Raw genomic sequence first — 24,676 nt, forward strand, 5'->3', positions numbered from 1 at the left:
AATGAGCATCTCAATAGATACAGAAAAAGCATTTGACAAAACTTACAACTTTTCATGAAAAAAACTAGGAATACATGGGCACTTGTATACTCCCTGAACCTGATAAAGGGAAATTACAAAATTCCCACAGCTAACATCTTACTTAATGATAAGAGACTGAGATGATTGCCCCTAATATTAAGAACAAGACAAGGATGTCCACTCTTTTTTTTTTTCTTTAAGGTTTTATTTATTTATTTGACAGAGAGATCACAAGTAGGCAGAGAGGCAGGCAGAGAGAGAGGGGAAGTGGACTCCCTGCTGAGCAGAGACCCCAATGGGGGCCTCAATCCCAGGACCCTGAGATCATGACCTGAGCCAAAGGCAGAGGCTTAACGTGCTGAGCCACTCAGGCACCCCAAGCATGTCCATTCTTACCACCTTTATTTTACTGGTGGTTCTAGCTAGAAAAATTGGCTGAGAAAAAGAAAGAAAAAGAATCCAGATTGTAAAGAAAGGAGGAAATCTATCTCTACTTACAGAGAGCATGATCTTATAAAATCTCGAGGAACTCACTAAGTCTCTAATAAAACCAAAACAACAACAAACAACAAAATTTTAGCAAGATTGCAGGACCCAAGATAATCATACAAAAATCAATTATATTTCTCTATGATAGCAATTAACAACCTGAAAATGAAACTAAGGAGACTCCATTTATGATAGCATCAGAAAGAATAAAGAATTTAGAAATAAATTATCCAAGTTGGTGCAAGACTTGTAACTGACAAAACAAAGCATTCCTGAAAGAAATTAAGGAGGACTTAAATAGATGTAAAGGTATATCATGCTCATGGATTGAAGGATTTAATATTGTCAAAATGGCACATCTTCTCAAATTAATTTAATGATTTAATTAATACAACCTTCCTCAAATCATACCTACTGTTTTTGCAGACATTGATAAACTGATTCTAAAATGTGTATGGAAATGTTAGGAATCCAGAGTAGCCCAAATAACATTAAGAAGAAGAACCAGGTGGGAGAAGTCACGGTTCCCCATTTTGAAATTGAATACATGGCCAGGATAACCGAGGTAGTGTAGTACTAGATAGTAAAAGACCTATAGAACATTGGAATAGAATTGAGAGTATAGAAACAAGCCCTCATGTTAATACCGATTTTCTACGAGGGTGCCAAGACAGTTTCATGGGCAAAGGATAGTTGTTTCGACAAATGGCATTGGAACAACAATATCTACATGTGAAACAATGACCTTGGACCCCTATATCATGCTATACACAGAAATGTACTCAAAATGAATCCAACATTTAAATGTAAAAGCCCAAGCTATAAAACTCTTAGAAAAAAACCTTAGATATAAAACTTCATGACCTTTGATACAGCAATGGATTCTCAGACACAACATCATGAACATAAGGGACAACAACAAAAAAATTGGTAAGTTGGACTTCTTTGAAATTAAAAAAGAAAGAACATTTTTCTTTTGTGATGCATAGAATAGGATCAAGAAAGTGAAAAGACAACCCACAGGACAGGAAAACGTATTTCCAAATTATATATGTGATAAGAGACATGTATCTGGAGTATGTAAAGAACATTTAAAACTGAAATACAAAAAGACAATTCAATTAAAAAGTGGGCGAGATAATTAATCGACATTTCCCCATACACTGTTGGTCATGAAGCCCACCACCTGGTGCTCAATATCATTCATTATTAGGGAAATACAAATCAAAAGCGAAATGAGACACCAGTTCACACATCCTAGGATGTCTGTAGTGAAAAACCGTAACAGGTGTTGGCAATGATGCAGAGAAACTGGAATGCTTATACTTTGCTGAATTGCTCCTGAATTTGGGAATGCTTGCACATGGAAAACGGTGTAGCTGCAATGAACAATTTGTCATTTCCTCAAAAGTGAAATTTAGAGTTAATATACGACCCAGCAGTTCCAGTCCTATACATACACCCAAGAGAATTGAAAATACATAGTCATACAAAAACTTGTGCATGAATGTTGATAGCAACACTGCTCATAATCACCAACCCAAATATCCATCAATGGATGAATAAATATGGGGCATCTGGGTGGTTCAGTTGGTTAAGCGACTGCCTTCGGTTTAGGTCATAATCCCGGAGTCCCAGGATTGAGTCTCACATCAGGCTCCCAGCTCCATGGGGAGTCTGCTTCTCCCTCTGACCTTCTCCCCTCTCATGCTTTCTCTCACTCTCTCTCTCTCTCAAATAAATAAATAAAATCTTTAATAAAAATGGATGAATAAATAAATAAAACTTGGTAAAACTAGAGAGTGGATTGTTATTCAGCAATAAAAATATATGCAGTACTGATACATTCTATAATATTGATGAACTTTGTAAACATGCCATGTGAAATGGAAACAAAAGGCCTCATAGTGTCTGATTGCATTTATACAAATTGTCCAGAAGAGGAAAACCCATAGAGACAGAGACTGGATCAGTGTTTGCTGGGATGGGGTGAGGGGGGAATTGGGAGAGACTGCCAGTGTGTATGAGATATCTCTCTCTTTTTTTAAAGACGTATTTATTTTAGAAAGAGTGAGCATGAGTGGGGGTGGGGGGAGCAGAGGGGGAGAGAGAGAGAGAAGCAGACTCCCTGCTGAGAGTGGAACCGGATGTGGGGCTCGAACTCTCGAACTCACCCCCTTGAGATCATGACCTGAGCCAAAATCAAGAGTCGGGGACTCAATGGACTGAGCTACCCAGGCACTCCATGTCTGGGATTTCTTAGGAGGGTGATGAAAATATTCTGGAATTAGTGTTCATCATTGCATGGCTTTGTGAACATACTAAAAATAACTGAATTTTCCCATAAAATGTGAATTTTATGGTATGTATAATATATATCAATTAAAAAGTTAATTGTCTGAGAAACATACATACTATCTATTGCTGTCCTTAGCTAATAGACTCGTTGGCTTATGATGAAAATGTGTTGGTGTGGGAATAGTAAATGATGAGGCCAGAATACCTGACCGTAGTGGTTCTGAAGGCAAAATACCAAAATCATTAATGCCAAATAATATAAGAATGCCCCTATCTCTGCTGTTGTTGTTGTTATTATTACCATTTGTTGTTATTATTGTTACTATTATTATCATATTATGGAAGATCTAGTAAGAACGATACAATCATGAAACACAAATAATAACTACGGCTATTGACAATAAGGAGAGTGTTTTCATTATTGGAAGACTGTGTGATTGTTCCCTGAAAAATCCTGTGGAGTTCAACTCAAAAATTGTTAGATAAAAATGATTAAGAATAAGATGGACATATATACATACAAAACCAACAGCTTGTATTTAAATTATAAAACCTCATTAGACAATATGATCAAGAAAGTTCTTTTTCAGGGCGCCTGGGTGGGTCAGTGGGTTAAAGCCTCTGCCTTTGCCTCAGGTCATCATCCCAGGGTTCTGGGATCGAGCCCCTCATCAGGCTCTCTGCTCAGCAGGGAGGTTGCTTTCCCCCCACCCCCTGACTGCCTCTCTCCCTACTTGTGATCTCTGTCTGTCAAATAAATAAATAAAATCTTAAAAAAAAAAGAAAGTTCATTTTCCAGGATACAGGGAAAAAAACCAAAAAAACCCCAAACCCAACAAACCTAGAAATAAACTCAGCACAAAAGACTTGGGATTTCTGTAAAGAAAAGCAAAAAAATGGAGCACCATGAAAGAAGACAAATGTAGAGGCAGATCTTAATTCTGGACAGCCACACTGAATAGTTTTAAATTGTTAAATTATTTGCTAAATGATTTATGAGTCCAATGTAACTTTTATGTCAACCTCCTGAAGAATTTATATTGGGATATTATGGGGAGAGTCTAAGGATCAGCTGGAGGAATAAACAGTGAGACCAGCCAAGCAAATTTGGAAAAGGAAGAGTAATTAGAGACGGCCTGTCCCATTGCATATTCTCACTCCATCTCCTGCTTCCCTCCAAACTGCGACTGCCAAGAAAATGTGGAGCTCATTCAAGAGTCGGTATCTGGATCAATGGAACGAAACTGCCCAACAGAAAAACAGTCACTGCCATCACCGCTGTGATGACCACCACCAACTTGACTTTATAAAGAATTTAGGATGTGACCGATATGACCCTACAAGTTAGTGAGGGGAGGGGCACCTGGGTGGCTCAGTCGGTTGAACTTCTGACTTTAGATTTTCAGCTCAGGTCCTGACCTCAGGGACTTGAGATTGAGCCCCATGTGCTTGGCAAGGAGTCTGCTGAAGATTCTCTCTCTCTACCCCTCACCCTCTCTCTTGCTCGCACACGTGCTATCTGTCTCTCTCTCTCTGAAATAAATAAATAAATCTTTAGGGAAAAAACCCAGCTTAGTGTAGAAGGGGGAGGAAGAGAAGGATTACTCAGTAAACTTAAATATTTGGAAAATAAATTTATTCCCTCCATTATCTTTCGTACATCAAATTTATAAAATATTTACATGTGAGAAGAAGAGATGCTTTAAAGACCAGAAACAAATAAAGGTGAATATTTATTTAACTCCAGCTGAGAATATAAGTATAAAATAATGGACGAGTGTATAATGAGTATAATGTACAATGAGTATAAATTAATGGAAGAAACCACAAAGGAAAAGACTGATAGATGAGACTACGTAAAAATGAAAACCCTCTGTACCCCATAGATGGTTTCTGCCTTGGGCTTGGAGTGGAGGAATGGTAGGGTTCATGTTATGTTGTGAAAGATCACCGTGACTGCTTTGTGGAGAACGCATTCTAGAAGGGCCAGAGTGGGAAGCGCATGGACTATTTAGTGAGGCACTGCAATAGTTCAGGAGATGATTCTGGTTTGACCTAGGGGAGTAATGGAGGTGATTAAAGGAGGTCGGATTCAGGGTCCGAAGATAGATAACTATTTCTAGAGCCTTGGCTGTGAGGATCATTAAGGAAATGGGAGAGTTAGAGGGCTACTCAGCATCAGCGGAGGGTTTTTAAGTTGTGATAAAGATCCGAATATACTTATAACCTGAAGGAAAGAGCCAACAAAGAGGCAGGTGTTGAAGATCAGGAGAGAGTCAATACACTGGAGAGAGAAAAGTATCAGAGGAAACAATACTGGGATTGGGGATACGGAGCACACCCGAATGCATTAGCTTTGACAGGTAGGAAGTCTATCTCCCTTGACGACATGATGAAAAAAAGAAAAGAGTGGATATAGGATATTGCTATGTTTGTAGATGGAAGATTAGGAAGGAAAAGACATCCATGCCTCTAAGTCTCTACCTCCTTTGTGGTGGGGTACAGGGGCATTACAGACAGGGCCCAATGTCAGGGGAGAGTGACCTCTGTGGTCACTCAGAAGGGGGCTCCCCACTTGGGATTTAATAATCCATGACTACCATCTTGGGAGTTCTGAATCATCTTGCCTTTGAATTTGTGTTGTTCTGTGAAGTCTGATGGGAAAGTGGAGCATTTGCTCTGGTCTTGGACCACTGGATTGGGCATGCTTCAGTCCATGCGTGGTTTTACCTCCCATTGCCTCCCCACCTCCCCGGGACTGATTCTTGGCTGTCCGCTCCCCTGCCCACACCTGGTTGCGGCTGTCGCCCTCTGGATAGAGGCCTGGGTATGAGCATGTGGAGGGTGGGTCAGGTGTACACATCCCATTGCTTTAGTGGTGGGCCAGGGGCATGGGTAACTCTGAGGGTCTAAATTTGTCCCAGGAGTATCCCCACACTGCGGAAGTATGTAGCATTATATAGTAATTCAAAGAACACCGGACGAATTGAGACAGAGACTGCAGAAGAAAGAAAAATGCTTCATCTTTCTTTTCTGCACAAGGGACCCTGCATTTTCACTTTGCACTGGGCCCCACAGATTATGCAGCTGGCCCCGATGAGGGGCCCCGACGAAGGCAGAAGAGGTTTGGAACAATGTCACAGTGGAATGAGAGATGGAGTATGTAATAGGATCTCCAAGCAAAGTTCATGCATTTGGATTGGCCCTGATTTCCACTGCTGTGTGCCATCTTTCTAGAAGCATTCAGCATCCATTCTTTCATTACTGGTGATTTTTGAGTGAGTGCACTAGAAATAAGACACTGAGATCAAGGAAGCAACCTGATGCAATGAACAAGGCTTTTTAATGGAAGACCCGCAAAGCGATGATTCTTTGAAAGCGTTGGCCCTGGGGATGCCTGGGTGGCTCAGTCAGTTAAGCATCCGCCTTCAGCTCAGGTCATGATCCCAGACTCCTGGGATCCAGCCCCACATCGGGCTCTTTGCCAAGCAGGGAATCTGCTTCTCTCTTTGCCTGGTCTGCCTGCTCTTCCCTCTGATTGTGCTCCCTTTCTCTCTGACAAATAAATAAAATCCTTAAAAAAAAAAAAGGTGGGAAACGTTCAGCATTTTAGCTCACGTGGTTGAGCGAGTTCATCATCTCTGTGTGACTCTCTCCAATGGCAGGGTAATGGAGGCTCTAGATTCTGTTCTGAGTTTGGTGATATTTGTTTCAACACTATCAGCGATTTCGCATGAGGCATAACTGAAAATAAAAACAACATTTCATCGCACATTTCAATCCCTTTCTCAAAGACCCAGGAAAGAAGCCCAACCATCTTAAGATCAGCAAGATTTTCTCTGGTCCAGAAAGGCAATGACTCATTCGAAACATACATCTTTCTTTTCATCTGAAGCTGGAAAGCTCCACTAAAGATCACGAAGTTCCCTTGCTTGACTGGAGCAGCAGCATTTTGAAAGGAGGTAAGCATAAACTTGAATTTGGGCCTTGCAAGCTCGCATCAGCCTTTGCTTTTTCTGGGAGGCCATGTATTTGTTTCCCTTCACCCGGGGTCTCTTTAGATTGGGAAGATAAGGGTGTAAAAATGCAATTTCCCGGGGAGAGGACGCTGAACTGCTTTATTATACAGTTAGCGGTTGGGCCAGCAATGTGCTCAGTGACCTGCTTGCTTCCCTGTGCACACAGGCCTTCTCTCTCACTTTGCTCTAAAGGCATGCGTTTCCATGACTTGAGACCAAAACCATTATTAAATAGGAAGTGTTTAGTGCCTCCGAGAAGCTTTTTTTTTTTTTTTTGGTCTCAGTTGAGTTGTTAGAGAATAGGCCTGCATCTCAACAATCTGACCTTTCCCAAGGAGAAGAGACACGTAAGCTGAGTGTTTAACCACTTTACGCCGGTCTCTGCACCGATGGGTAATTCATAAATGAAGGCAATATAGGGTGTCCTACCTCTGGGGTCTTTGATCTCTAACCCCTACCGGTCGCATATTCATCCACGCCTCCTTCTTTAGGACAAACGCATATGGAGATGCATCAGGAAATAGGACTTCAATATGAAGGCGAACTCGATCCTAGTTCTTTTCCATCTTTTCGTCCTCATTCAAGTGACTGGGTCTCTATGGTCTCTGCGACTTTTCTGTACCGATAAGCCACCAAGGTGTGAGGGATCGGGACACTGCCGTGTTCTTGCCGATTTTAACTCCAAGCTACATTCCTATGACTGAAGCCTGCTTACCAGCTACCGGGTTTTCGTTGGTGCTGCCAGTCTTTGAACGTTGTGCTCTGAAGCTCTTTGTGCTTATGCTGTGTACACTCGTTGGGAAATTCTTTTGTCCGCTGCTATCACTATGTCAACAGCTTGTCCATGCCATATGACTCTTTTATTTTTTAAAGATTTTATTTATTTATTTGACTGAGAGAGAGAGCGAGCGAGCGAGCACAAGCGGGGGAGCGGCAGGCAGAGGGAGAGGGAGAAGCAGGCTCTCTGGTGAGCAGGGAGCACGATGCAGGGCTCACTCCCAGGACCCTGGGATCATGACCTGAGCTGAAAGCAGATGCTTCATCAACTGAGCCACCCAGGCGCCCCCTGCTACATGACTCTTCTTGTACTTCTTTAGAGACCATGTTTCTTCTGTCTCGCAGGATCCATTCCCATTACTTGACATTTAATTAGTTTCCCACAGTCTGCAGCACCCAAATGTGTCCTATTTTTGTTAATTTTTTGGCTCCTAGTTCTGTCACAGTAAAAGACAAGATGATACACAGGAGCGTCCTCAAGACACCGTAGAATCAGATGCTGTGAATTTGGGTATTAGAAGACCATAGATTTTTGTTTGTTTGTTTGTTTGGGGTTTTTTTTTCCCCCTCTGGGCAGATGATTCTAAGGGAAATAAAGGTGAGCTCAGTGTTCTGAGAAAGACAGAGAGAAAGGATTTTGCAACTTAGAGGTAGAACAGTGAAGTAGGTAGAAGGGTTTTGGTTGGTTAGAAATCAACAGAAAATGATCAGAAATATCTTAACAAACAAAGGGAGAGTTTGTTATACAGAGGTATCTCATGGAACCCATGGGGGTAAATGCACTCCATCCTGATTAAGAGATTGTCTTACTATCTCTCACACTTGTTTCTTTTTTTTTCCCCAAAGATTTTATTTATTTATTTGAGAGAGAGACAGAGAAACAGAGCACAAGCAGGTAGAGGGCCAGAGGGAGAGGGAGAAGCAGGCTCCCCGCTGAGCAAGGAGTCCAAGGTAGGACTCCAACCCAGGACCCCGAGATCCTTGGATCATGACCTGAGTTGAAGGCAGACACTTAACCAACTGAGCCACCCAGGCACCCCTCAAATTTGTTTCTATCTACACATCTGCTTCATTCTCTGAAGACAAGCTTTTAAGTTGATGGAATAGAATATTTTTTTTAAGCAAACATCCTGCTTTAAAACCTTCTGATGGAGTCCCACTGTACTTAGGGTAACTTTTAAAGTCCTTCAGTGCCCTGCATAGGCCTCTTATCTGGTTCCTCCCTGCTTCTCTAACTTTGTTCTCTCTCACTAAGTTTTAATTCATCTGACTTTGTAGACAATTTGGGCTACTGCTTTTGGGCCTTTACATTTTCTGTTACTCTTTATTACATTGCTCTGTCCTGTTTCTTCTGAAATTATGCTCTTTGTGAATCTGTTTACCATCCAATATCTTCTCACTTGTGAGATGCATGAGAAGGAGACGTTGTCCATCCTGAAAAAGGCAGCTCTCATAGCTTCAGTACCTAGAATTATGTATAACACGTGTTAAGGACTCAATAAATATTTGCTAAACCGATCAAAAGAGCAAGATGTTTGAACCCTGAGATTCAGACATCAACAGAGTGATCTAGCATTAGGGAGAAAAAAAGGTATAAACAATAATAATGTAGTTTAACGATATACAATGTAGAACAATAAAAAAATAGTAAGTCACGGAAGCTCTTATTTTTGGAATATATACTGTGTTTGGCACCATTGAAAGAATGTGTGTGTGTGTTAACACACTTAATCCTCTCAACAACCCTATTTGGAAGATGTCATTATGATCCCCATTTTAAATCTGTGGATGTTAAGGCACGAAAATGTGAAGTGACTTACTCAAGGTCAAACAGCTGTTAAAGGGGAAAGCCGGAATTCAGGATACAAACCTAAATCAGCCCAAGTCCACACAGGGTACACTTAATTACTAATGTTTATTGCCTTCCTTGATTGCACAGCAACACAGCAAAACAAAGTTGATTCTGAAACATTCTTCTTCATACAATCTCTAGATAAAGTTATACATGAAGCCTAAACACGTTAAGTCTTAAGTTAAAGGCTGGAATAAATAAGTATATCCAAGGGCAAATCCAAGTGTGTCCGAGGTGGGTGCCAAGCTGTTCTCAACACAAATAAGGTTTGAAAGGTGAACTGATCACCTTTAGGAAGAGTGAGTGAGCTAACTGGAAATCAAATGTAAAGGTAGACTTTGTTTTACTGTCTCTAATGGGTGGTATTTCAACATGATGTACAGTGCGGAGATTGAAAAAAAAATTCTCTGTGTGTGTGTGTGTGTGACATTCAACTACTTTAAAATTTGTCTCAAAATAGGGCAATATTAAATTCTTGTGCGTTTATAGACATTCATCCAACCTGTGAACACCTTTTTTTTTTGTCATGTAAGTCATAATTGGTATCATAAAAGAACTACTGAAGTATAAATATTGAAATAACGGGTGTCCTACAAACATCAGACCAGAAAAAAATAGAAAGATTGCTTTCCTGAAAGACAGGTGAGAGGGATACAAAACCATCCATTAAGAGGACATTAAAATGGAAATTTTGACTCTTACTCGGAAATGTTGAATTTTTTTTTTTTTTTTTTACAGTGTGTGTTGTTTGCCACAAGATGGCAGCTAAGCAACTGTCATTCGACTATGGCATAGGTAGGTAGGCAGCGTTGAGCAGAAATCCTTTCTTTGCTTTCACAAAGTACAAATTGAATTACAAATATCATATACAAATTTATTAAGAAAAACACGGTACATAAAACTTTGTCATGAAATATATAGACTGCCAAGATTTATCCGGGTGTATAGATCTTTGAAGTTATTGGGAGGATGGTATTGATTGTGAGCCAAGAAAAGTCCCAGACAAAGCTTGTTAAAGTGAAATCAAACAATAGAAAACACTAGCTTTGTAAACATGCGCCAGGACCTTGGAGAAGAATGGAAATGTATCGTTTGGATGAGAAATGCAGGCTTCATTACAGCAAATTGATCATTCCGGCAACGATGCTCATCTTGGTTGTTCAATCAATGGTTCAGTAAATGGCATCAATCATTAAGAGAGCAAAACTGTGAGAGGAGAGCCATTTTAGAAATGTCGATCAGGCATAAAACATTGTTCCTTTAAGATCAGCCTCTTCTGTGAAGTTCTTTCTCATTTCCTCTGAACTCCCACCACACCTGCTGCCCGAACCACTCACTTTGGCATTTAATCGTGCCTGGATCTATGGCGTAGTCTGTTTCTTTTACATTTTTAAAAAATTAAATTATAAATAAATAAAAGCATCTTTAAAAAAATAAAAATTACGTTATAAAGTCTCTGTGAGTGAGAAGCATATTTTCCTTTTTCATGCTAAGCAGGCGGCCCACCTAGCCAAGTGCTCAGGTGTAGAGTGAGTATAGTAGCGTGGGCAGTATGGTACAGACACTGAGGGCGGACCCTGGAGCCATACTGCCTAGATTTATATCCCATCTCTGTGCAAACTTAATGTAAGTTACTTGACCTCTCTGAGCCTTAATTTTCCTCAAATCTAAAATGATTAGTGGTTAATATAAGTCAAACATTAAAAAATGTGCCTAGTGGGAAGTTGGTTCTTTAGTAGTCTTTGCTCTCAATGATTCATCTGTTGGAGAGGGCCCTCATGGGAGAAGCCTGGGTTGCCTCCTGGTGAAGTGATTAACCTGGTACTGGAAACCAACCGCTCTCTACTGGTAAGCCGCCGGGTCACAGTTACGCTAAATGGTGCTTCTTTAAGAGACAGAAAAAGTTTAGTCATAAGTACTTGAAAGTTCCATAACCAGTTCTCTAAGGAGTAGTTTCTCCTGCCATACTTTCAGGAAGGAAGTTTTCTCCATATTGCAATTTGTCAAGTTGGCACGCCTCCTTCTGTTGATATGGAGAATCCTGCTCTCAAAGGGTGAGGTCTGTTGTTTCGTAATGTGGTCAGCTTTGCTGAAGTGTTACTCCAATATTTTCTCCTGGAGGGTGTCTTGTCCCAGTCATATGATCGTATGGGTGAAACTGGGGGGAGCGGTGGTAAGGAAGGTCATCAATATTCATTGAAATTTATGCTATATTAAGACTTGTAAGAGCTTCCATATACATATCCCATGTCATCGTCATGATTACTAGTCATATTTTACAGCCAGGGAACCTGAAATTCAGAGAGGTGTGTGACTTTCTCAAGAACACATGACTTACGTTTTATAATACAAAAGCATACAGCTGTGGACATTGTATGATGGTGGAACCAGGGTTTTAATCCAGATCTTTAGCTAGGGCACCTGGAATTCTTCTTCAATTCCTTATATATGACCATGGAAAAGATCAGGTCTCCCATTTTGTTCTAGTCAGTGATGCCAGCTCTTCTGACATTCCTTAAAAGAAAAAAAAAAAAAACAAAAACCAATGGTACCAGTTCAAGCAATGACTCTTTGAGGCTAATCTAATCGGTTTACTCTGTAATGAATTTTTACCTGTCCCCGGAACCCCCGCAACCCCGCTACCACAAACACAGTACAAATATAGTACACCAAAACAAGATTTTTGTATCTGTTCTCAGGTGTCGGTATCCCTTCTTCATCTCTTATTTTTGAAGGTGTTTCATTGACATCTATTGACACAAGCTTATGTGTTCTGGAGCTCTTGCCTTACTGATTCTAGGCTGATGGCTGCTTTGACATGTGGACTCACCTTTAATCCTCTCTATGCCTTTCCTCCATCCTTGTGGTCCTTTCACTTCTGCTTGCAAGAAAACAGATCATCCTTTCTGGATGGACAGTACACTGGAGAGTTTGATGTTCCCTTCTGAGTACTCCCACTGTATTTTTCCATGCTTCTATTGAAGGGTTTAGATATACGAACCTATTCTCAGGGTTGTCAGATTTAGTAAACAAACATGCACACATGTCCCAAATATTACACGGGACATACTTAACAGTAAGATACCCTTTGTTCACCTGAAATTTAAATTTAAATGGCATCTTGTATTTTTTTTCTGACAGTCCTGCAAGCTGGAATTGTTGCATATATTTCTCCTTCTCCTCTTCCCTCAATTCGTCCCAGTGTTTTTTCACTGTCACTTATATGGAGAAAGAGGGCTTACCATAGTGCCTACCTACAGTAGGTGCTCAAATGTTAGAAGGAAAGAGATAGTTCCTAGAGGATGTCAAATTAGCTCAATTGGTTGCATGCTATGATATATTGGTGTCCCTTATCTGAAGAACTGGTGGCTACTCTGGGGAACGGTGTGGAGTTTCCTCAAAAAGTTGCAAATAGAAGTACTCTACAATCCAGCAATTACACTATTTACCCAAAGGATACAAAAATACAGATTTGAAGGGGTACATGCACCTTGACATTTATCACAACATTATCAGCAATAACCAAACTTTGGAGAGAGCCCAAATGTCCATCGACTGATGAATGGGTAAAGAAGAAGTTGTGTGTGCATACACACACACACACACACACACACACACACACACACACACGCAGTATGGGATATTATTCAGTCATCAAAAAGAATGAAATCTTGCCATTTGCAATGACACGGATGGAGCTAGAGTGTAGTATGCTAAATGAAACAAGTCAGTTGGAGAAAGACAAATACCATATGATTTCACTCATATGTGGAATTTAAGAAAGAAAACAGATGAACATATGGAAAGGTGCAGGGGAAGGAGAGAGGGAAACAAATTATGAGACTCCTAACAATAGAGAACAAATTGAGGGTTGTTGGGGGGGATGGGCTAGATGGGTGATGGGTATTAAAGAGGGCACTTGTGATGAGCACTGGGGGTTGTATGTAAGTGATGACTCACTGAATTCTACTTCAGAAACCAATCAGTATCGCACTGTGTGTTAACTGAAATTTAAATTAAAAAAATAAAAAATAAATAAGAATACAAATCAAGATAATACACACACTTACATATAAAGAACGGGTGGCTGAAAAACATAATCTTCATTAATCCCTGTCAGTTACCCTAAAAAAAATGAAACAGTCATTATCTAGCCAATGAATTTAGTCAATATCAGATAGATGATTCTCCCAGCTTGGGTTTGGAGAATGTGTACCCCGTTGAGTTGGTTAGTGTCCATTTTCACCTCCAAAGAGTTTGGGCTCATAGAAGTAGGTCTGTCCAGGACTCTCCCCCAGACTTCCCAATGAGGCAATCCACATGTAACAGTTTAACACCAGTTCTTAGCTCATATGGGTGTCTGTTTTGATCGAAATTCTCCTCTTAATGTCACCAGTCTTCACTCTAAACCATCCCCTCTTTCCATCCCTGCCCTTAGTGTCTCAAGATGGATACAGACTAACTGAAATGTGATGGGAAATCACTAAGGACGTTTCTTCTTTGTTTTTGCCCATGATCTCCAGCTGTGGTAAACAATTTGTGTTAAATTAATGACAAGTATTTATATTGTTACATGTGTCAAAATGCTTCTAAAAAATCCTTTCTTTCTGAAATATGAGGGCTAGCACTAAAAGTATTTCCACAATGGAAAAGGAAAGCATTTTTTTGAAATAGAGGGTGTTTTTTTTTTTAACCTTCAGAGTTATAACTACTCCTAAGAGAAATTTAACTCATAATTATGGAATCAGTTTATACTTTCATTGATGGAAAATATCTTAGACATTATCTTAAATAGACATCCTGCTGAGGACCTAGAGAAAGCTCTTCCGTGGGACTGCACTAGGTTTCCCTAAAAACAAAATTAGCTAATTTTGTGCAGCAGTTACAATCTTATTACTCTTAAGAAAATTCTAGACTCCGTTTTAGGCCTACTCATGTAATAGCTGCTCTTCAGGGTAGAATAATAAAAGCCGCCCACACAACTTGGAGGTTACAATTATAATGTGCGGTAGCTCCAGCTTCTATAGAAGAATGTACCTCATCTCCCCAAATGGAGAAATTTTTACAGAAAAGGCATTTCTTTCAAAGAAAATGATTTTGTTTCTAGTACATTTACAATTGTTTTCCCGTTGTCAGCATTCTCTGGTTGGCCTCAGAAGATGGTCAAGGGGATGTCATCAAGCAAACCCACAGAGCAAAGTCTCCAGACACAGTTTTTTCTAGCTTCCATTGTTCAACTCCCCTGTAGATGAGGGATGAAATCAATGCTGACTGGCTACCTACTTTGTATACACCGCCATGTTAGGGCACTGAAGACAAGACAAGGATGGATAATGTGCATCCTGACCTCAAGCTGCTCACATGTTTATTGGAGACACTGAAGCATATGTTATCATGTGAAAATATGTGGTACACGCAGGAAGCCCACAAGCTGGTCACAGCTTTCAATGACCATCTCCTAATGCACTGCATCTGGGAGAGGCATCGCAAATCATTGGTTACCCACAATTCTTAAGTGGCAGAAGGTTGTCAATCATTTACTTAAAACATAATTTTATTAACACAATGGCCTCTGTCACTTGCAACCATGTATTTCTTTATTAATTTCTGAGAGAGAAAGAAAACTGTGTCAGTCATGTGAGCAGTTTGCCCTGTGACTCCTCTGCATGTCTGCAGGTGGGCTTTCTGGATTCCCTGTCCAGGTTCTGTACAGGTGTCAAGAGGGTGTGTTAGGAATAGATGTTAGGATGTTAGGAAAGGAGAAGTGGGTCCAGAGGCTGGAAGCGAGGGTCTAGGATGGACTCTAGTTCATATCATTGTGAAAATGTTTCTTTCTTAGGGGTTGTATTTCCCTCTTCTAATTTTTCTCTCGGGCTTTCTCTTGTGTCCACGCTTTCCAGGTAAATGACTCTCAAACCTCCAGTTACTTCCCAGTCACCTTTCTTTCTTTCTTTTAAAGATTTTGTTTATTTATTTGTCAGATTGATAGAGAGAGAGCATAAGCACAAGCAGGGGGAGAGGCAGGCTCCACACTGAGCTAGGAGCTGGGTGCGGGACTCCATCCCAGGACCCTGGGAACCTGACCTGAGCCAAAGGCAGACCGTTAATTGACTGAGTCACACAGGCATCCCTCTAGTCACCTTTAGACTGCTCTCAATCATGACAGGAAGACAGCACAAAAAAGTAAAAGATAGCATGTGAACAGAAGGTGATAGAACTAAACCTAGGCATCGTGTGCCTCTACAAATGTTGTGGTTTGTGTATCTAGTAACCATTTCCACCCCAGACATAGTTCGGTCGGCATTTCTGTGTATGTTGTGGCTGGTGTGGGGAGGAGGGAAGGTCTACACGAGACTGATCCACTTCCTTCCTTTGTAGTTACAGAAATAGTTGGAAGTACAACTTCATGGATTCCAGAAAGAATAAAAGTACCTTACATTTCCAGGCGGAATGTTTTCACAGGGGACCATAAATGATTCAGATCACAGTACTGTTTGGATAGAGTGAAGGAAGCTCTTCTTTTTTCATGGGAAACTGAGGCTCAGAGGGCTTACCACCTTGCTCAAAGCCACGCATCTCACAGACTGTGTCTACTCAGGAGTTTTCTTTCCTTTCCAAGTCAGTAGTGGGACAAATGGTCATTCTTCTGTGGCTGCTGGTTTTCTCCTCCTCTTAGCCCTCTGTATCTTTTCCTGACTTTCCTGACCACACCTATACATCCTTTTGCTAATACTGGCAGACAGCCAAGCCTGGGTAACGTCGAACAATAAAGTTCCTATGTACTCACAGGTATTTTCACTTACGGTATTAATGAGGCACCTTCTTAGACCCGTCCTGGATGTAAGTAGAGTGTCTTTTTGAAACAAGAGATTTTTCCACCTTTTCCTTTTGCGATCCTATTATGTCAAGACATAGCAATAGAGAGAGTTTGCCTTCTCAAGGCTAACGTCCTGACCACTGACATTGGAACTTTTCAGTGTGTTGCCTTGTCTCGTAGTGTACATCGTATAAAAGCAGGAGTGTGGCAGGTGTTCATAGATGAGCCAGCACTTGAATACATATGGCACCTTTCCCTTAACCCTGAATGGCAAGCTGCCTGGAGCTCCACTAGCCTTTACGCAATTTCTATGACGCCTACCTGATCGGCTAACAGAAGGGCTCAAGAAAGCCTTGCTTTGGTTTTGAAAGTTTTGTTTTGCTTTTTTCTTCTTTCTTTCTTCTCATCTTCAGTGTGCCTGTGTATGTCTGATTATGCTGAAGTCATCTCTATCCCCTTCAGCTGTACCTTGTGGAAATATGGTTAACATTTTATACAGATTCCAAGTCGTTACTCAAGTATCATCTTATTCCATCCATTCTATTGTAACACATTACATATGTGTACCTAGGGGGAATTTCAATTAATGTTTGGATCTGGATTCTCCAAGGTGGATGCAAAACACTTTGCAATGCAAAAGGGAGAGTGTCTATTACTGGAAAGTATCAGGGTGGGCGTGGGGAGATACCAAAGGGATGACGAATTAGTAGACAGCCTAGTTGGTGGAGTGCCTCTGCCTGACTTCCATCCATGCTCTTGGAATCTAACAATTCTGTATTTAACTGCAGAAATCTTGGTATGGAAGTGCTGTAAGATCGGGCTACCAACTACCTTACTAACACTCAGGCTGAGAGGTTTCTATCCTAGGAGTCTGGCACTGTCTTTCTTCACGCTGAATAGAGTGGTCCTGATGTAGCCATAACAAATGTCACAGACAGGTGAATAGGTGCTCAGTTGATCATCAGCTAGAATATCAACTCCCCCAGGAATGAGTCAGAGTTCTATTGCCTCTGGACAAAGAAGGATCAAAATGGGATCATCGAGAAGCGCTGAGTAACAATGCAACAGGATGACTCAGTGAGGACCCCTTGGTTCTTGGAGCCAACTTTTGGGAAGTTGGGCGCTAAAGCTGAGTGGAAAGAGTGAAGGCACAGGTCCCAATTGTTGTGGGCTGAGGCATTCATTTACTGCAGTCAAGTGTTGATGGTGGCAGCGTGCTATCCTTCTCTTCTAATTGGCAGAGAAAAACAGCGAAGAGTAACTAAATATCGCTGACCCAGCTTGGAACTTACTGAGCAGGAATTGCTCAAAAGAGTGGAGAAGAAAGAAGACAATGTCTCACCCAATTCATTCTCTGCTGTGTTATTGGGAGTCTTAGTGGGCAGCATCAGTGTAGTGGGCATGGAGTGGTACTTGGAGATACAGTGAGAGTCCTTAGACTTAAGATCAAGCCAGCATTCATTAAAGACAATTGTAGAGGGGTGCCACTTGGTGGCTCAGTTGGTTAAGTGTCTGCCTGTGGCTCAGGTCACGATCCCAGAGTCCTGGGATCGAGCCCCGAGTGGGGTTCCCTGCTCAGCACAGAGTCTGTTTCTCCCTCTCCCCCACCCCATGCTCTTTCTCTCTCTCTCTCTCTCAAATAAATAAATAAAACATTAAAAAAAAGACAGTTATAGAATCAAAGGTCCTTTTTTTCAGCACCTAAAAAAATATATGCATCTGGGCTACCACCAAGAAGTTGTTAAATAAATACACCTGTCCTGCTGGAGAATGAAGCAAATCGGATTGCCAGGCTTCTGACTAGTTTATCACATGGCAGAGCTGACAGAGGAGGAATCATAGCTGCCTGGGAAGAAAGAGATATTGGGCTGTGCCCACACTGACAGCTCAACTAACTGAAGCATTTGTTTTGCAAGTAACAAGTTAAGTTGGTCGTATCTTTTTTTTTTTTTTAAAGATTTATTTATTTATTTATTTGACAGAGAGAGAGAGATCACAAGTAGGCAGATAGGCAGACAAAGAGAGAGAGAGAGGGAAGCAGGCTCCCTGCTGAGCAGAGAGCCCGATGCAGGACTCCATCCCAGGACCCTGAGATCATGACCTGAGCCGAAGGCAGCGGCTTAACCCACTGAGCCACCCAGGCGCCCCAAGTTGGTCGTATCTTAATGGTGCAAATGTTTGCTTTAAAAATCGAAGTGCACCTTGCCAAATCATTTTTAAGAAATGTAATAACTATTCCATTTATTGTAATTAAAACAGATCGCTTTCCTTTTTAAATACAGGAGCTATTAAAATTGACAGATATTTTTGGAACATTTCTCCTTACCTTTCAGTAGGAAAATACTCCTGTTGAAGCGAACACAGGATTTTGTTCATTTCAAATATGAATAAAAGTGGGATTGCTGTTGGATGATGGCACAGGGGAATTTCATGCTTCGTTTTAAATTCTTTTTTTGTGTTTTAATTTCTACAATAAGAATGTACCTCATTTGATATTTAAATACATACATGCAGATATAGTTATGGATATGATGAAAGTGACACCAAGTCAATAAGTGTAGTGGTTAGCGACATGTGATTTTAAATACAATGGCTCTTGGTTCATATTTCATCTGTACTAGTTATTCATTATATGGCCTTGGGCAGGTTACCTAACCTCATTCATAAAATGAAAATAACAATACCCACCTTGAAGGATTGCTGAGAGATTGTAATAATATATGTAAAGTGCTTTGCATGGTGCCCGGCAAACAAAGGTATCCAATTAATGATTAGCTACTGTTTTATCACTTACCTAGTGCTTTATAGTTTTCTAAGTTCTTGCAAATGTTATTGATTTAAATGTCCTAATAATGCTGGGGAAAAAGTCATAACCAAAGAGAGACTTCAAGAATGGTTGGCACTTTTTCCTAATGGAATGGTCACCAATGTCGATAGCCCACCCACCTCCATTCCAGATGTCTGTCCCCAGTTTGGTCTGTTCCCAGTTTGTTCTGTTCCCAGTTTGGTCCAATGAGATCTTGGCCTTAATGCTCAATGGCTACCACGTGGCAACATATAGTTTTGGAAATGGTGACCGCTGAGATCACATGTCATCATCCTGAACATAGGTATAGATCCTTGAAGTGTTTTTAATGTTTCTGAAAAAACTAAAAATAAATTAGAATCAAGAGGGTTTTACGAAGAGAAATACTCAACTTCAGACTTAATAGTAGATACTTAGGTTCATTGTGAGGAGGAAGTTACAAGGATCATCTTAAATGGCATCCACATCAAGCTATACTGACCCAGACCTAATAAGGAAAAAAAAAAGCGCATCTCTGCTAATACCGAACAAAACAAAATCCAGAAAAAACAACAGTTATCTTTCAATTCTAGCCTTTTATGGACTTAGGTTTTATTCACGTACACGTCTTCATTTTTACCTTTAGGAAGACTCCTTTGGAAAAAGACTCAGGCTGATGGTTCTTTAAACATCACCTGGAGAGCTCGTTAAAATACAGATTGCTGGGACTTGCCCCCAGAATTTCTGATTTATTTGGGAACTACTAACAGGTTCCCAAATGATGCTGATGTTGTTGGCTTGGAAACCATAACTGGAGAAGATGTGCATTCAAATAAGGAGGGGGTCACAGAGATTTTGTATTTATAGCAAATTAGAGCACAGAATCTAATTTTTATTCACCTGTAGTGTGGAGAGTGTGCCTTCACCTGTCACATAATGACTTGGCAAATGAGACTTTCAAATATGGCTCAGCACAATGGGGCACTGGGCTGGCTCAGTCGGTAGAGCAAGCAACTCTTGATCTTGGGGTTGTGAGTTGAGCCCCACATTGGGTGTGAGATGATTACTTAAAAATAAAATCTACAAAAAATATGTATATACAAAAAATACAAAATATATATCAGTTCGAAAAGAAGTAATTTTAAAAAGTATGTATCGGTTAAAAATAAAAGTAATTTTTAAGAGTATATATTTGATATCCACTCTATGTCAAGCACTGCACTAGATCCTAGAGATACAAGCATAAGCAAATTAGATGAAATCAGTGAACCTCATAGGTTTTTCATTTGAGTAGGGGCTGACAACAAAGAATATTGAAAAGTACCAGATAATGATAGCTTCTCTGAAGAACAAAAGAACCAAGTAAGGAGGTAGAAATGACGGAGGTGGGATACTATTTTATAGAAGATGACCAAGGGAAGCCTCTTTGAGGAAGGGACACTGAGTAGATACCTAAATGAAGTAAAAAGGCAAAGCCAAGAGAATGTCTTGGGGTTAAGCTTTCCAGATAGAGGGACAGGCCCTGAGGTCTGCTTCGAGTGTTTAAGAAACAGTGTGTAATTCACTTGAAGATTTTCACTAATAGAAGCCAGTTCACATAGAGCCTTGCAGGCCATTATAAGGACTTTGGATTTTATTGTGACCAAGATGAGACTTGAACAATACAAAAAAAAAATAGACAACAATTGGGAGATGGCTGGAATTTGTCATTTTAATTTCGATGGTTTGATATCATATACAGCTAGTCATTCATGGCATTGAATTCTGAAAATTTCAACATCAAAAATTTCCCTTTGTTAATTCTTTTCCCTTAGGACAACTTCAGGCAAATCCTATGTTTAACTTTTAGTTAGCCCAATCATTTGTCAAGAGTGAATGAAACAGATACCATTCTCCCTAGATCAGTTGCCGTCGTGTTTCCAGTATTTCTTTAATTTGCTTACTGTCTTTCCTGACACTTGTTTGTGTCTTCTCACTGTAGAACACACACTGAAAAGCTTACAGCCCTCAACTGGAATTTCTTCTTCTAGGCAATGCCAACGGCTATCTCGTCTTTTCTCCAAGGGGTATGAAAACATAGAATTAGGAAATGCACATTAGCTCCTCAAATACAGGAAACAGAGAATTCTAATAAGTTTGGAGATGTCCTCATAGGATGAACCCCTTTGTGAATGAAAAAATTATTAAAATACGAACACTTCCACTTCAAAGGTTTCCTGCTCTGATGCCAATCGGTCATGTAACATTTTAGAAGTTTTTTCTTTTAATTTTTAAAAACGATTTTATTTATCTATTTGAAAGAGAGAGAGAGAGAGACAGAAATATAGTGTACAAGTGGGAGGGCACAGAGGGAGAGGGAGAAGCAGGCTTCCGGCTGAGCAGGGAGCCCCATGCAGGGCTCCATCCCAGGGATCATGACCTAAGCTGATGGCCGATGCTTAACCGACTGAGCCATCCAAGTGCCCCACATTTAAGAGTTTAAAACAAAGCAGTGGAGTCACAAAAAGATGGATTCTCAATGGTTTCACTAGTATGAGGTATCTGGAGTGGTGAAATTCACAGAAACAGAAAATAGAACGGTGGTGGCCAGGGACTGCGGGGAGGGAGGAATGGGAAATTGTTTTTTAATGAACATAGAGTTTCAGTTTTGCAAGATGAAAACTTCTGAAGTTCGGTTGCATGAGAACGTGGATATACTTAGCAACTACCAAATTGTATACTTACCAGTGGTAGAGGTGGTAAATTTTAGGTTATGTGCATTTTACCGCATTTAAAAATAGTACAAAATGGGTTGAATCTAATAATGACAACCGTGAAAATGGGCTAGTAATACAACCCTGCTGTGATTGATAAATCAAAATCAGAGTATGGGTAAGCTTGTATCCCCTGTCTGGACTTTGATCAATGCAGTAGACAGTTCCCATCTATTATGTATATGACGGAAGTCTAGGTGCCATAGATACAGACAGGAATGAGAAGATGATTTTCGCCTACCCATAACCTGGAGTCTAGTTGAGAGAGATGGACTCAGGAACAGGACCAACAAAAAAGAATGTTATTGATGTTATATGGAAAGTGACTGGAGAACTTGGGGATCTGATCACTTAGGGAAGGTGTAAAGGAAGACAGCTCCTAAATTGGGCTTTGAAGGGTGAGTTTTCATGTCGGACTGCAGAATAAAGAGCACTGCAGCCACAGGGGAGTAGACGATGTCGTGAGAGATGGTGTAATTTTCACATGAACTCCGATGCAGAAATGGCAATGATGGAAAGGAGAGATATTTTGAGAAAGATTTAGGAGGTAGAGATCACAGGTCCTGGTATCTGATTAGCTAAGATGAAGGCAGAAAGGAGCAATAAATTGAGAATAGCTTCCGGGTTTCTTGCTTTTCTTTTTTTTTTTCCTGGCTACTGGGTAGAAGTAGTATATACCTAGATATAGATCTGGAGATAGAGAGATAGGGATTCAGAATATAACTTGTTGGCCTGGGTTTGTGTTTAGGCAGTTCAGTTCCTCGACCTGGATTTATTTAAGGAAGGTCAGCATTTCTGTTTAAAATTATCGTTCAATCTTCCTGACCCGAAATACCCATGTAGTCACTAACTGATCACGTACGAAAAGGTTACTGTCCGGAAGAAAGCCAAAGTGAAACTCCGTTACATACATCAGTGATATCCTAGGTTAAGTCACTCCACATGTGTATTATCTCCCGGCAAGCTTGTCTTTCTGTACTTGGTGCCTGAGAAGCTAAAATTCCATTTTTCAGATCGCCTTGCAGCTAGAGGGCTGGCATACGACCTGGTTGGGCAGAAACTGCATTTGGGGAGACAGATGTTGTGTCAAGCAGAGATCAGAAGCATCTGGTTCTTTCTGAAACAGCAGTGGCAGAGTTTGTGGCTCAGGCTCAAGCAAAACAGGAGATCGCAGCAGTAGTCCTTCCGCTGTAACCACCCTGAGGCATGGTTGGGCTTTCTCATCACTAAATCATTGCTCCCGGCTTTTTGGCATCCAAGCTTGGTTCCTGGCACTCCCAGAGACTCTATGGGGGCACCCGAACTATCTTACGAAATCTCTTTCTCCTTAAAACTAGCTGGAGTGGATCGAGTTGCCGATACAGAAGAACTCTGGCCAGTATACATGGGACTAGCATATTCGACTGAATAAACTAGTCGGCATTCAAGCCCCTTAGAGGATTTCTGTTTGGTAGGTTCTGGTGGTCGAAGCAATGGAGTATTGTAGCTCTGAGTTCAGACAGATCAGGTTTAAGTTCTGGTTCTAGCATATGCTATCCATGTTACTTACTCAGGTAAGTTACTTAACCTCCATATATTTCAGTTCTTTCAACTATAAATTGGAGATGATCACAGTGTCTGACTTATCATGTTGTAAAGGTAGTATGAGATAATTAATATGAAAAACTTATCCCAGTACCTGGAAAACAAGTGCTCAAAAATATGTTTATATTTGCACATAATAAGAATACTTGTATAGGCTTTGTCTTGCTCACAAGGGCTCCTTGGCTTTGCACAGAGACTTGTTTTTGTGTTTGGCCTGAACAGGCCCATTTCTCTATACAATACACAACAATTACAATCTATTTTATTTGATGAATTCCCTTACTAAATGAATGAAAGTGAGGAAGAAGAAGAAGAAGAAGAAGAAGAAGAAGAAGAAGAAGAAGAAGAGGAGGAGGAGGAAGAGGAAGAAGAAGAAGAAGAAGAAGGAGAAGAAGAAAAAGAAACAGAGAAGATAGTTCTGTGTATTAACTCAAGTCTAAACTTGGATCAACCTATGAACTTCCATGGTGGCTCTTGGAAGCTTGAATAGTCAATAACTGTGACATTTCGGAAGCTAGGGCTATGCCTAAGTTCATTTTAGGATCAGGATGTCGTTTGACTCCTTTTCTGGTTTGACAAATTGCAATATCTTTTGAGTGGGTCGGGTGGGTAAGAGGTGCGGTAATGCTCCTCACAAAGGCAGTGACTGTTCATTCACCCATGTCCAAAGGTCCCAGTGGATATCTGCCCAACGGTACTTATGACCAAAATGTAAAGAGACATACATCCAAATGAATGTTATCCTTTTGGAAAACCATACACATAGTTCAGTGGTCTGCCATTGATCCAAATCGTTTTTAGAACTTGTCCTTTTGGATTGTCTTAAGGGACAGCTTCGACTTCTCCCTTTTCCTTTGGCATATTGCAGGCCCATTACCCCCACATACAAGTTATTTCATGACCTTGAATAGTTTTAAATTCCAAATGGTTGCACATGGCTAGGTTGCTACTTCACTCATACTCTTCATCAAATGTATTACTGTTTGACACAATAATGTCCCTTTAAGGTCCCTCTCAGCTCCAAGGAGGAAGCCAAGATATATAAACCAGTTACACATGAAAGATTAGCTCCCGCTAAGGCAATTTCTGAGTCTACTACTTGTAATAACTCCCTTCCTTATCTCTGTGCTGACCTTGCAGACAGTCTTTATATTAGCGTGATTAGACTTGGGGAGGTGGTATATCCTTATCATCATCATCCTTATTATCTCAGCTTTAAAGATGAAATTTTTTTTCTGGTGATCAAATCCCTCACCTTGTATTATATGAAAATTTTCCTAT

The sequence above is a fragment of the Martes martes genome, assembly GCF_963455335.1.
Source record: "Martes martes genome assembly, chromosome: X".
NCBI classification, from domain to species: Eukaryota; Metazoa; Chordata; class Mammalia; order Carnivora; family Mustelidae; genus Martes; species Martes martes.